General features: G+C 45.5%; 1 protein-coding gene across 6 annotated transcripts in view; it reads right to left on the reverse strand.

Annotated features, from left to right (window-relative positions):
• LOC105274443 (prolactin-releasing peptide receptor) overlaps positions 1–14,246 on the reverse strand; it is a 63,134-nt gene that overhangs the window by 28,081 nt on the left and 20,807 nt on the right. The window lies entirely within an intron of this gene.

The raw sequence follows: 14,246 nt of genomic DNA on the forward strand, positions 1-14,246 counted from the left end.
TACAGGATATTCCCGTCGGAGCGGATTTATTTTATACTATATAAATTTCATAATAAATTTCATAGAGCGTTCTCTCTGAAAGGATAATGCGTTTTCTTTTAAAGATGATGGTATTATTCCAAAAAGATAAATTTTCTTGCTTTATTCATTCTGCAAGGATTTTGTTACATATAAACATGCAATACAGTTACACAAAGCAAAGTTCCATAGAATAAACAAATTAGACGTCGAATCTTTCGATCTTGATTTCAATTGATCGAAAACGATTCCCTGTAATTGGAAGTGCCCAAGCGCATCTTGCAGCGCAAAAAATTAATTGCACGTTTAATTACGATTCCGAGATAAAAACTAACAAACACGTATGCAGCGTGCACACGCATGCATACACACAAATATATTCGTTCTCTTTGATGCCTGGAACGGGCGGCCCGACCTCGTAAACAGTTTACGCCTCATTTACTTGAAAATTTTATCGACACGCGCGTCATTTGCATATTTCTTCAATCGCGCTGCATCAGATACATTTTGCCGGGAAATAAAATTCCGCCGAGATCCACCGTTACCCGAGAAGGTCCTGGTAAATCGTTTACGGCGATGCTTGCTTCTCCGTTGTCGTCGCAGCGCGTTTAATTACCATCGACTATCTTATCCGGAACTATTAAATCGCGAATCGCAAAGCATTCGGTTCGCGCAACTGGCTTAAGGCATAAACGATCCTCCCCCTCAGGGACATCCGGCATCACCGGAACGAGATTACATGCACATTTGAGGAAATCAAGGTCGATCTCGTATAAGTCGGAATGCGCCGTAAATGCAGCCGTATCGCAGCGGTTGCGAGGCCAACGAGGATCGCATGTATAATACTCCTTCTACGAGCACCGGGTGCTTGTGTGTGCACAACTCCCTCGGTACACGTACACGTATGTGCAATGCGCATTAGGAAAATGAAAAATCGCGGTGGCGTACAACTGGCACGCGAGACAATCTGCACAACGACGGAGTTGGAACTTTGAATGAACGAGCGGGACTTTCTCGAACAGAAGAAAAGAGAGACAGAGAAAGAAAGAGAACCTTGTTTCACGAAAAAACTTTGATTCAAATTATTCTCGTAGCTCCGGAGTGGATCGCGTTGTACGTCCAAAATCCAATTTCTCTCATGGGGGTAGTATGAAGCAAAAGGAATCGGAGGTCGATCGTTTTTGGAATCGAATGGGGAGAATTCTTCAGGCAATCCTATACAGTTCGGCCAGTTTGCCTGCGAAGGGTCGCCCTTCGTTGAATTCGGCGACGGCTTGTTCTCGGTTCTCGATTTTCTTCTCGAGTTTCTGGTGCTCGGAAGGACGTTGGAGTTGATAACCCTTGGTCGTTCCGGGACCGATAAGCAAATGATAACCAGCTCTCTTATCCATTAAATCTATTAACGCTACCGGCTTTCTCGCTATCGGTTTCCGCGGCGCCGCACTGACGGCGAGCTCCGCTTGGATTTGCCTTGGAGAACGCCGGGTGAAGACCAACCCCCCGGCACGTTTGCGGAGAGTCCCCGGGATTCCCCGCATCGCCGTCATTCGCCGAATCATCCGCGGATTTCGACTCAATTTCTGAGGGAAAACATCGAGATACGAATACCATGCGGATTGTAAATGGATCGGGTGAATGTGGAGAAACGGAGGGAGAAATTACATTTTGATGTCATTTCCTGTGTACGGACCTTATTTTAACAATTCTTTGCAGAATCTAGTCCAGAGAATTAGCTTCAGAATCAGCATAAGAAAATATTGCATGTTAAAAATTAAACAGGAATACGTGTTTGATCTTTTTTTTTGTTCGATCTCGGAGAGATTTTGGAAAGATTATGATTTTGATTTATAATGATCATGATTTACAACGATTCTGCAAAACTATAGTTGCAATCAATTTCGATTAATTTAGGTTTATATTTAGGGTTGATTAAGTATCAGCGAGATGAAAAACTTCCCGGGAATGATATTGCTGCGATGATATACTGGCACGGTATGCGCGATAAATTGCGCGTTATTAGTTTCCCCACGCCGAAACACCTAATTTTCTTTCTTGCCGCACGTGCAATTACTATCTAAATCCGCTTATGCGCCGTGATATATCATTGCACGAGAGGAACGATCTATACAGAGTGTCTCACGAAATCTAAATGCTCACAGTATTTTTTTATTTTTAGGAATTTTCGGAAAAACCGTGCATCTTGACAAGCACTTGATCGGGCACTAAACTTTTTCACAATTTCACTAAATTGAGAGTATTGTCTCGACAACAGGATCTCGAGGCAATTCCCCAGTTCTGGAAAGAGGAAAGTGATTTCAAGTTGCGAAAGCAGATGACTTTTACGGGCACCCTGTATTACAAGCGTTACCTCATTAAGAAAGCGCGGGAGCAATTATCACGGAGTATAAATCGCCTTGGAGAAACCGGAGCAAAATTCAAAGAAGCCGCCGGATGAGATGGGTTATCGCAGCGAGAAAATGAGAATCCTCTTGGTCCAGGTGTACGGTAATCCGCCGCTCGTGCAGATAACAGCGAGTTGCTATTATCCACAGTCCGTGCGCTATTACGTGAATTTTTATCTTGTCGAATGTGCTTATCCGTAGAGAAAGCACTAATAATAACGGCCGTGATAAATAAATAAAAGTAAAAAGAGAGAGAGAGAGAGAGAGCGTGACCTGGACCGAGGTGACAAACTTTTCGGCTAAGTCGGCTTGTAATTCTCTTAGGGAATTAATTCTGGTAAACCAACTCAAGATTATGTACTTACTCCGGCGACGACAGATTAGATCGCGAATTTCGTAGTTTTTTTTGTACCGCTAAAATAATATCCGCTTGCTCGATGTAATTACTTGTCATTTAAGCGCTAATGATTTTGGTCTACTGATCTTGGTATAATGACATTTGTATATAAAATGTATATTATTCCTGGCATTTCGGGAGAAAAATTTTAATGACATTTTGTCATTTGATTGCACAGCTGAAAATTCCCGAGAAGCCTTTTGTTTTCAATAAACATTTATAATTGCAAAAACATTAGAGTTGCGGCGTTCTGCAACCGAAGCAAAATTGACTCCGATTTGGTCACTTAGTGTTGAAATGAAAGTGATAACTTTACACATTTAATCGAGTTTCTCCCCCATATTTTTTTTGTTCGACATTTTCGTTGAATGAATCATGAGGGTGAGGCTGGAATCGATCGATAGCGCCAGTATGCTTGGTGCGTTTCGCAACCAGCCAACCATATGTTTTTCATTCAGCTCTTTCGTCGTCATCTACATATTTAAAAAGCGACGTCGTCATGTTCCTTTTCTCGCGGCGACAGCTCAATTTCTGCGCCAGCAGGCTGCTCTATTTTACTGTTCACAACAGAACCGGCAGGCCATTCGGTTTCGTCCATGCTATAAAATATGTAATACGTGTTTTAAAAAACGAGAAAGAAGGAAAATAGATTCTTGAGATATCGTGATTATATTCTGTCGTCCATGTATATACTACGTATACGGTCTATTACTAAAATAGCAATTACTAAAATAACTCATGTATTATTTGAAATCCTCTGCTAACGCGTTTCACGTGTTAAAATAGAGGAAGGATTTATTATCCTCATGTTTAGACTTGAAGATCTCAAAGATATCTTTCACTGTGATTCTTCACTTTGACACGTTGTATATCAACAAGTTGTGTTTTTCAAATATTTCCTCACACATTTACTCGACATAGAAAGAGATATGCTCCATAATTTAAAACCTAAATACGCCTCTCACAATTTATGCGCCTATGTCCACGTGTCACGGCATCGAATGTCTTGCAACAACGTGCTGCGTATCGATCGGTCAGCATTCGAAATTACCGTCCCTGAAATTAAATACCACCCACATATTTCTGTCAGGAGCATCGAGTGGTAGATGGAGAATCTGGCAAGCGTTCGTACAGGCTCGTAGCAGTTGCAGACAACCACGACATTCGTGAGAGGCCATATTCGCCCACATAGCACGACGATATCAGAAGACAGGAACACGAAATAGCCGCGTTCGTGTCACGGCCACTATATAGTGGTTTCGTAATTGCGTCTATGCTTCAGTAGATATATTTATCGCGATGTAAAATACCTGGTCTCCTCTCTCTCTCTCTCTCTCTCTCCTTCTCGCTTTCTCTTCTCTCGATTACTCTTCATTTAGAATGATTTAGAGCATTAGATACGCTTAATACTGTCATATATAATAGTAAATAAAATATTCAAGAAATTAAATATTCAAGAATACAAATATCAACGAATCATCCAACGCTTTTTGCAGTATCTGGCCGGCGTGTTTCGTGCCGTGCGTTTATGTGAACGCGATTGAAATTCCCCTTGATAGACAAATGATAACGAGAGCGATGAGAAGACAGGTGTAATTACTTGCGGGGTTTCGATGTACGCGCTGTGCGAAACTGCCTGATATTCCGCGGAAATTAAATTCCGCCAAAGTCCGTCAGAGATTGACCGTCCATGTCCGTGCACGCGATTACAATCTCGAATTTCGCGACACCGAGTCTTATCGCGAGGGCCATTATTTGAAACATGCAAAATCTACAAAATTGCCTCATGTGATCGTAAAGGTTGCCAAGGTTTCTAGTAAAATTACAGTCTCTTTCCAAGGCATTCTCCAGAATTTACCAAATATTTTTCCGTCACATTATTTTTTACAACACCATTTATTCCATTCTCGAGATTTCATGTCCTATGCTACCGGTTCCAATCGACTTTCATGGACGAAAAATGACGGGCCTTGGACCTTGAGAGCGGATGCTCGAGATCGAGGTGTTCCCATTCGTGCCCACTGGCGTGTTCACAATCCCGCTGTCGTCTTCCAGTAGATGAATCAAGAATGAAAGTCAAATAAAGGGGTGAAGTTACGGATCGACACCTCGTCGTATACTGGAATCAACCCCAGAGTCGGGCTTTTCCACGCGCCGAGGGGAGTTAATGCCACGAAAAATATTGGAATTTGAATTCTCGCACATCTCGCACCGGGAGAGAGACGACACTCGCGTTGTCGACGTCTGATCTCGATAAAAGAGAACGGCCGCTGCTCCGATTGACAGGACGCTTCTCGTGTGCCTCTGCACCGATCATCTGAGCCTCATCAGCGAGCCAGGGCTATCGGAAACACATCAAAGCCAGCAGCTAATCTTATTCTTGCATTTTTTTAAACATTTGCATTTTTATTCGTCTACATCAAAGCGTTTCTAAAAAAAATAAAAGAAAACAGAAATGAGAGGATACGAACTTTCCAACTGACAGTTCACCAAAAACAGTTCTCCACGCGAGTTTCGAAGATTCTGAAGCAGAACTATAACGCTCTTACAGTCACTTTTATACAATAATTCTGTCATCAGCAAGTGAGTAAATTACAAATGACAAAGCCAGACTTCGTATTGTGGGAACACCTCGTAGACCTCGGCCGGAGGCGAAGCGAGCGAGAGCGGCATTAATTAAAACCGCCGAGCGTGTCGAGCGGGCGCCGATTCGCTATCGCTTCCTCGCGCGACCCTGTACCGCTTTTACCGGCGCGCAAACAGTGCTGTCGCTATCAACGGCTTTGCCCGTTGTGTGCTCGCTCTCTCGCACCCTTCGTCTTCCACCCTCCCCGCGTCGCCGTGTCATATCTGTCGTTCGACGTCCGTATCTATCGTACCCTCTCGCCACACAACGCGACGTCTGTCGACGCTGGCAAACACACCGGCGTCGCCCTCACAGCCGCTTCATCGACAATGAGCCTCGATGCGCGATTAAAAACGGAATCGAATGTGTCGTATGCAAAACTTTCCCACCCTCGGCCGTTCCGATGATTAATCCCTTTTGCGGCGGCCGATTATTACTTCCAGAAATCCCGCAGCTCCAGCTGCTGCTGCTCGATTATTGCCCCCTTATCGGTTTCCCATAGTCTCCCATAGAATGTATTAACTAACGCCGCTGCATCGCACATGCACAACGCGCACGTGGAGCGCAATCAAAAAAGGCGAAGCAATCTCCCACGATCTCGATACCGTGTGCGGAGGTAAAAGCGTCACTGAGGGGTGGAAGGACATCGTGCTCAAGCTTGCACGACAATTTTATTTTACGACAATTTGCGCACGTGCTGGCGCCCGAGCATGTCACCCCGACGTAATAACGCGCGGAATCCCGAATATAATCTAAATGTAACGCAAACACGAGCGCTCGCTTATCAGCCCGGCTAACAGCCACTTTCTTGTATATACGTCGACCTTTTTTTTCTCTTGCCAATTTTTCTCCTCCTCCTGTTTTTCTTTGCCGGGACCAAGCGCCGTTTGCGCAGGAAGCGGGCTGGATTATGTCGGATGCTCAACGCGGTTACTCAACGGACATATTCGCTTAATCGCCGTGAGCGGCATGTCCATAAATCGCGCTTAATCTCCGTGTTCATATCTCGCGGCTTGCATAATCCCTGGCTTGAGGGTAGCACGCCAAGCACGTGGGGTAAGAAAGTCAGTGTCCTTCCGCTTCTGGTTGACTCGCGCGCGATTAACGCACCTCCCCCCCTCTCTCTCGAGATTTTATACCATCCCGCTGGCCCGTGTTGCGGAAATTCCTGGAGAACATCCGGCGATGTTCGTCGGCTCATGCTACTGTTTATGTGATTATCGAGATCGCATTAGTGCACTTGACGTGCGCGCGCGAAGTGCCGCGGGAAACGTGCACGCAGGTAACCGGAAGCTTTGGAAGCGCGCGATCCGGCTGCTAGATTAATAAAAAGTATTATGCAAACGCGCAGAGCGCGCGCGCCGTTAACGAACTGCAGTTATGCGAGAGTATCCTCAGTGCTCTGATCACGATGTGTTCCCACTACCTGCTCATTGATTATATCGGCTCGTAATTCCTATGGCTATGTGCTGCGCCGCGTAATCTCTCTTGCCCAGATTATTTCAGCGATAAATCACTCTATGTGAAACGTTTTTACGTAAACTCTCTCTCTCTGGCTCTTTGGTCCGCTGAAAATTCAACGATCAATAGTGCCCAGAAACTTTGGCGAGTAATGTCCCGAAGAAAGAAATATATCTCATCATTCTAAACTCCATATGATCAGCCTCACGTTATACACGATTAATTAGGGCTAATCGACACGTACAACAGTACAAACAACCCGAATGGAATCGCACCGGCATTGGATCGCGGCCAGAACGCTGTACGGTCCAGACTTGACAAGAGATGTGGCACATCGAGAGAGAGAGAGAGAGAGAGAGACCAGAACAGAAAGGGGTTTCCAACTTTCGCCGGCAATAGTCCACGTCTATTCAATCCGCGACGCGACCTTTGGTAGCCGGAGTGAACCCTTGGGGGTGGACGTGTACGTGTACGAGAGTGTAGTCGTTCTCCTGCGTGTGGAACGTTTCTAAAGGCATTCCCGCGATGCATGGCACGGCACAGTCAGAAGCGGATAGCGGCGACCAGCGCGAGGAAACGCCGTCATGGGACAGGCCATGACACTCGGTCCAACTTGCCAAGTTTGCGGCGTACCTTACTTTATCATGCGGCCACTGGTGAACACGGGGATGCGGTAGCAATCCGCTCAGCTATCTGCGTCCGGGAAATCCGCTTGATTGCACATCGCTCTGCATGTCGCGGCTCGCAACAACGTGGCACGCGTTGAGCGTCACCGATCGCACGTAAAATTGTGCATTAACTTAAATTAACCATGATGAGGATGATCAAAGCGTCGGTGATCAATCCGATCTTTTTGATGGATCACGACGTCGCACGTGACTGCGTGAGACTGCCGCGAGCGAATGTGTGCTTTTTCGAAGCATTTTGTTATTTGATTAAAAATTCGATATCTTGTGTAGGAAAAAAAAAATCTGATCATTTTCCATCCCATCGGGCTGGTTTTGTTATTGGTCACCGTGCGTAAATATTTCTCACTTTTACGCTTTTTATTGGGCGATTCTGCGGGCGATTCGCGCACCGGTGCATATTGTGAGCATACCGAGCTTTATCTGTATCACGCGGATAACGTTTGATGGATATTCTGGAATATCTATCTCAGGTACAGGTTCACTGTAGTTATCTGCCATCGCACGCGCGCGTGGATACGCGTATAATTATAATAATACTGCGTAATAATGCGTAATCTCCGGATACATTGTGCTACTACGAAAGAAAACGCAGTGTGCTCTCCGTCCGAGGAAAGCAATTTCGGAGAGCACGAAGATACCGTAATAACGCGCATCTTTTATTTACACGCGCGTGATATCAAGCGCTTGCTCCACTTGCCCGAATTCTCCCGCCGGATATCATGATAATGGATCCTCTGGTATGGTAATTTCCATTCGATACCCGTTAGAATATTCATGTCACTCGAAAAATGCGAAAACGCGCGTGGGCACGAGGGCTGGCACGCAGCGGTGTTTTAGGCTGCAAAATTTAAAGGAACATTTTATACATGGGGTGGATAAGGGGAATTCCTGGATAAAGGAAGAGCCTCGAGAGCCCAGTCACTACTGGGGGTTTTGTGATCGTCTCTGTTATTATGATGCTCCCCCGAGGAACAGGAGACCTCATATCTCCCGACGCAACGGCAATGTTAATGGCATCAAGCTTGCCTTGATAATTTATAATTCGTGTGGAAACAGCCGTTTTGCAGGATGCGCCTGCACACTCCACGAACACCTCCAGTCTCGCCTGCGAGATCTGTCTCGACGGTGAAAGCTGCACCAAGGGCGAACGCGCAGTTAAGTTAACGGAATTACATGAGCCTTCGTGGCAATAGCTCGGCAAATTAGTGCATTCTCTCAACTGTTAAGCTCCCGGGTGAATTTATCGGCGGCTACGCGCGTCCCTGCGCCCTCGTGCCGGCGGCAGCACGAAGGGTGGTTGTCCATGGCAGCAGCAGCAGCAGCAATAGCTGCTACAGCAGCGGCAGTTGCGGTTCATTCCGACGATTCGGCTGCACTAATTAAGCTTTATCCGTCGGTATAACCGTGAGTTCGTGATCAACATCTTCATGGATACGGGATTACGGATACAGCAGGTATCCGGCGAAATAAACGTAAATTCGTTATCAATTCGAAACTCTTACGTTATCAGACTTCCTGAGGATTCGTAAAATATTTTTTAAAAAGTTAGTACAAAATGAACGAGAGAAAGAGGCTTTTGAACGTAATTAAAATGTTTCCGAGACGTTACACGCGTTACATCGCGATTGCGAGGAGTTAAGTGGTGCCACGGTCCCGTATCTTTTCGACAGAAAAATTAGATTGTCTCGATAAGCCTTAATTGAATCGAGTCGCGCGAGTTATCTCGATGGGGACGCGGGGCTTTAATTCCTCCGAGTTTTAAAGCGTCCTTAAGGCCCTTTTATCCAGCGACCCGAGCTTCAGCTTTTCAACCATTGGCTCGCTAATTAATCCCGTCAGCGTGACCGAATATCCGGGTATGTTCGACGACGCGTAATGGAGTCATCAGCTTGGCTGGAGAATGCTCGAGCGGACAAGTTAGATTAATGCTAATGCTATCGAGTAAATACGTGTGTGCGCGCGCGCGTTAAAAAGGGTACTCTATCAATATATTTTTTTTATGATGTCATACGTGAAGCTATGACGATCCTGTTCGATCGTCCATAACGCGTGACAGTATACGAGGGATAACACAGCGAAACTTGTAAACGTGACATTACAAGGGAAACGTTTCGGAGCTTACGTACGAAATCGTAAAGCGTAAAGCGCGGCGCTTAACACAAATTCCCTCAAAAACTATCCGCGCGCTGCCCGATGTAACCGTAATTGTCTGCACGTGACATCCCGAGAACCATCCCTCTGGTTTGTATGGCACGGCCGCATCTTTTCGAACCATCCGGTCTCCACCTGAATTACAGCATCCACGAATGAAATTGCGTTTAGAAGTTCTTTAATGACATTACAGAAGAACAGAAAGACAGAGGATAATAGGAGATACGCTGGTAGCGGGAAATTTTGCATTCTAATGGAAAATATACGTCGGACTAATGGGATTACTGGGAACTTTCAGCGGGCATCGGTAACGACGTTACGTATAGCTAACCGCTATTAGGACGTTGTAACTATGCAGGTTCTCGCGTATGCCGGCTTAAGGTTTTAACGGGGGACGAATTTGCGACGGAACGTTCAATTGAAGCATTAATTCGCTTGACCAATATAGCAACCCTATTAATACCTCCTGAAGGAACAGTTCCTCTTTAACGGCAATGCAATTCACTATCATCAGATATCGTTTTCAATCACCGATACTTTTTTGGCTTTTCAAAATTTTCTCTCGCGGAAAATAACAAATGCTGTTTTGATTGGAAACAACGATACATATTGTAGAATACGACGAAAAATATACAATAAAAATAATTCACGTAGCTATGCGGTATCATTCCCAGTGTGCGGCGCGTGAATGCAACTCATTGGGGGTGCGAGGAAACGCGCGTGCGTTTTTTTTTCATGGACTCCGACAGTTTTAATATTCGAAATTGAGTGATCTAGGCAAGCGGCAGGAATTTCGATCTGGCAGGAGGATAGGCGAGGATAGGCTCTTCCTCTGGGCAGAGGAAGATAAATCTCAATTCTCCGCGCTTTATTGACAGGCGCGTGTTCCCTGCGCTCGTGTTCTTTCCGTTCGGTTGCGCGTCGCGCCGAGCGAACGAGCGGCTGGAAGAGAGCACGGGAGAGAGAGAGAGAGAGAGAGGAAAAGAAGCAGATTTATATTATATCCACGTTTAGATGGGAATCGCGAATAGAATCCGATATCGCCATGATGAGAATCGCGAATGGTTGCGATCGGGACGATCGGGTATTACGCGGCTCTCGGCATCTGCGCGATCGATTGGCAAACGCGCACGAGATCGCGGCAGATACATATTTTATAGACGGGAACACGCTTTAACACTGCCGAGGATGCTAATTACTTTGTTCTTGAGCTCCTTCAAGATCAAGATATTTCCCCCATCAAGATATTTTCAAGATGAAAGACGCTTCTCTTTCTCTTATCATGATACTTTCGGCGTGATGAAAGAATTATCGAAGACTCGGCAAATCAGACGAAATGATCACCAGATGTCCTAATTTTCTTATTTTATCATGTTCTCTGCCCACGGAGATGTCTGCGGAAAATCTTTCGAGTTTCCCACAGGAAAATCTGCGATTGAGAAGACCCAAGTAGCAGTAAGATCATTCGCAGACGGCGCAGATGCGAATATGCAATTGCCATCAAGCATGCATTGCTCATCTCACTGTCGCGTATGTCTTCAGTCTCATGCAACGAATTACGGATTATTGGGTTATTCACGACTAATTGCTCGTTATCTATTAATATCATATCTCGTCCTGCTGCTGCTATTTCGTTATTAACAGCGGCATCGCGTAGCACGCGATTTATACGGCACTTCGAAAGCTGTCGCAACACGAATATCTCGTATGTTATATGTTAATCATGCAACTTCCCCGTGGGCGATATAGACGCACACATGATGTAGATGCATCTACGGGGACCCGCAATTTATCGTGCACCAATACGACATGAATAAAACAATGATGGCAATTTGCGGGCATGTGTTCAGCCTCGCGCGTTTTCACAGCGAGAATCCGTGTCGCGATTCCACGTACGGTGCTACGTCAGCTTTTCTTTGATTCCGGGAGACGCATTGGGACGCATTAGTCCATGCGACTGCAGGCTTGCGTCAGGATCCCGGCAATTCCTATTAAGATCGCACTCTCGGCGGCACTCTGCCTGTAACATCTGGTAAAGCCGAAGTGAAATCTTAATTAATCCTTTCAGTGGGCGGGTTTCCTGCGCACGGAGAGAAAACACCGTTATTTCTGTCGATTGCTTCCGGATTTGCATCTGCAAACGTCTCGGACACTTGCAGGGAAGTTTATTCGATCGGTCAGCTTCAGCATTGGGATTAGTCGCGGATGGAATCGTCGTTGAAACGACGATGTCTCTTGGAAAAAGAGCGGGACATTGAATAATTCTATGGCTGTACGTGTCGCTAGCATATTATGAGGAGTGAGGGAAGTATCCGTACTGTTTGCGGAAGCTGGAGCCGAGAGGGTTAATTAATCAGTAATTTGCCGTCGGTCTTCTGCCCGCACTTCTCGGCGAAAGTTTCCCAATTTTCTCGTGATTTCCCGTCGCGTGGGACGTCCGTTGAATTTTTCCCCCTTTGATTATACGCGAGGGAGAGTGATTTCCTCGTTGGCGACTGCGTGTTGCCTCCAGTCGAAGCCGTGAATTATTTATGGATCCACGCTGCGAATAACATCAGTTGCATCTCACTCGAAATAATTACGGCGGAGCGAATATTTAACGAAGCGTACGGCATCGCGACAGCTGTTCCTGAAAATCGCTCGATATCCGCTTGGGATCTCTTGGTAGACCGATTCAATTCAGCGGCGGATTTATAGCGAGTTGTCACGCTTCCCTTCATGCCTTCTCCTAATATCTTTCTGATCGCTGAGTTCAAGAATAAGCGGGAATAAATTCATGAAATTTCCAAGAAATTTAGATCTCTCTAGTGGAATAATTCGACAAGTAAACATCTTTTATATTATGCCACGTAATGATCTTGAAGCATCTTAAAAATCACTTACAAACACTTCGAGTGTACACATTTTAGTTTTTATATGTTTACTCTTTTCACTTTTCGCTATCAAATCGCTTGATTTGCGGCAAACATCGTTTCGATCCGTTTCATATCGAGCTTATACAGGGTGTTTTAAAAAAGGTCGGATATTGTATCCACGTAGTAGTACTCATCAAAAGACGCAAAACAATCTTAGGCAACATAGGTCCGCAAATCAACTGTTTCAGAGCTAGAGTTGATTTTGTATTGTTGTTAATAATACAAGATTTTTCAACGAAAAATACTTAAAGAAGATGTTGTATTATTTAGCTATTAGCGCATTTACTGTTCGTTTTTTCATAATAATGCCATTTTGACAAAAAACAAATAAATAAAAATAAAAAATAAAACAAAAATAAAAATACAAAAGAATACAAAATCAACTCTAGCTCTGAAACAGTTGATTTGCGGACCTATGTTACCTAAGACTTGTTTGCTTCTTTTGATGAGTACTTCACGTGGATACAATATCTGACCTTTTTTTAAACACCCTGTATAATATTATGCGACGCACGTGCACGCTTGCAATGTTCGTACTATCGCAGAGCGTAAATATAGATCCTCGCAAAGTTGATGATTTATCATCGCATTACGTATGCCAATGCATAGTTCAACTTGCCACATCTTCATCTTTTATTCACCATCTGCATCTCTCTCTCTCTCTCTGTACTTTCTGTATCTGTTACATGTGCATGTGCGTGTGCAATTGGTTGGGAGCTGGCTTCGTTCCGGGCGCAATTTATGTTCCCTTGTCGAAAATCGGTGAGGTGCTACTTCCGATGAACGCATGTCGGCTACGATTTATTTACGACTCCAGATCCGCCACGGAACTTCGATTCCGCCTGCCAGACGCTCGCGCGGATGACGCGGAATGTTAAACGTTACTTGCGAAATTTATGAGGGCGTCGGTCGACTGACTAACCCGGCGAACTTCGAGAACGAACTATGTGGCGGTCGATGCACAACAGGCAAGGAGCACCGGAAGAGGATGCTGTGGTCTTGGCTGGGACACGTGCTCTTGCTTCTGCTGGCTTGGTGCAGATCACGTTGCCGAAATTAAGCTTTACCGTGAAGCTCGCTCTTGCGTCTATCCCAGTCTGCAGTAATCTGACCACGTTCATTAACAATCTACTCGCGGAGATCCCTGGATTCGTGGGTACGAGGAAGCGGAAGACCTCACTGCAACGAGGAAGTCTATCTACAACGCGAGGCGGAATCTTGCACGTTGGATGACATTAATTAAACTAAAGTCTCATCGTTACGGGCGACAACCTGGCGTAATCTACTCCTAATAATCCCATCAAATTGCCATCGATCAAGCTACTGTTCGGCAATCAAGACGTCGTCTCGAGGCTAAACGAACGCGGAGCACACGCCGGTCGGTGCATGACTCCTTCGCTTCCGGTTCTCTTTCGCCAAACCGCGCGTCGCGTTATTCACTCTGCGGCCCCATGAAAACCAGATGACGGCACGCGGAAGAGATTTTATCGGTGCTCGTAAAATTTATAAGGGCACCAGCAGCGCGGACGTGGAAGCACTATTGAGGATATTAGTCGGACGGACTGCGCGGGTTTAACGGCGACAGGG

Source organism: Ooceraea biroi, chromosome 11 (genome assembly GCF_003672135.1).
Source record: "Ooceraea biroi isolate clonal line C1 chromosome 11, Obir_v5.4, whole genome shotgun sequence".
Taxonomy (NCBI): Eukaryota; Metazoa; Arthropoda; class Insecta; order Hymenoptera; family Formicidae; genus Ooceraea; species Ooceraea biroi.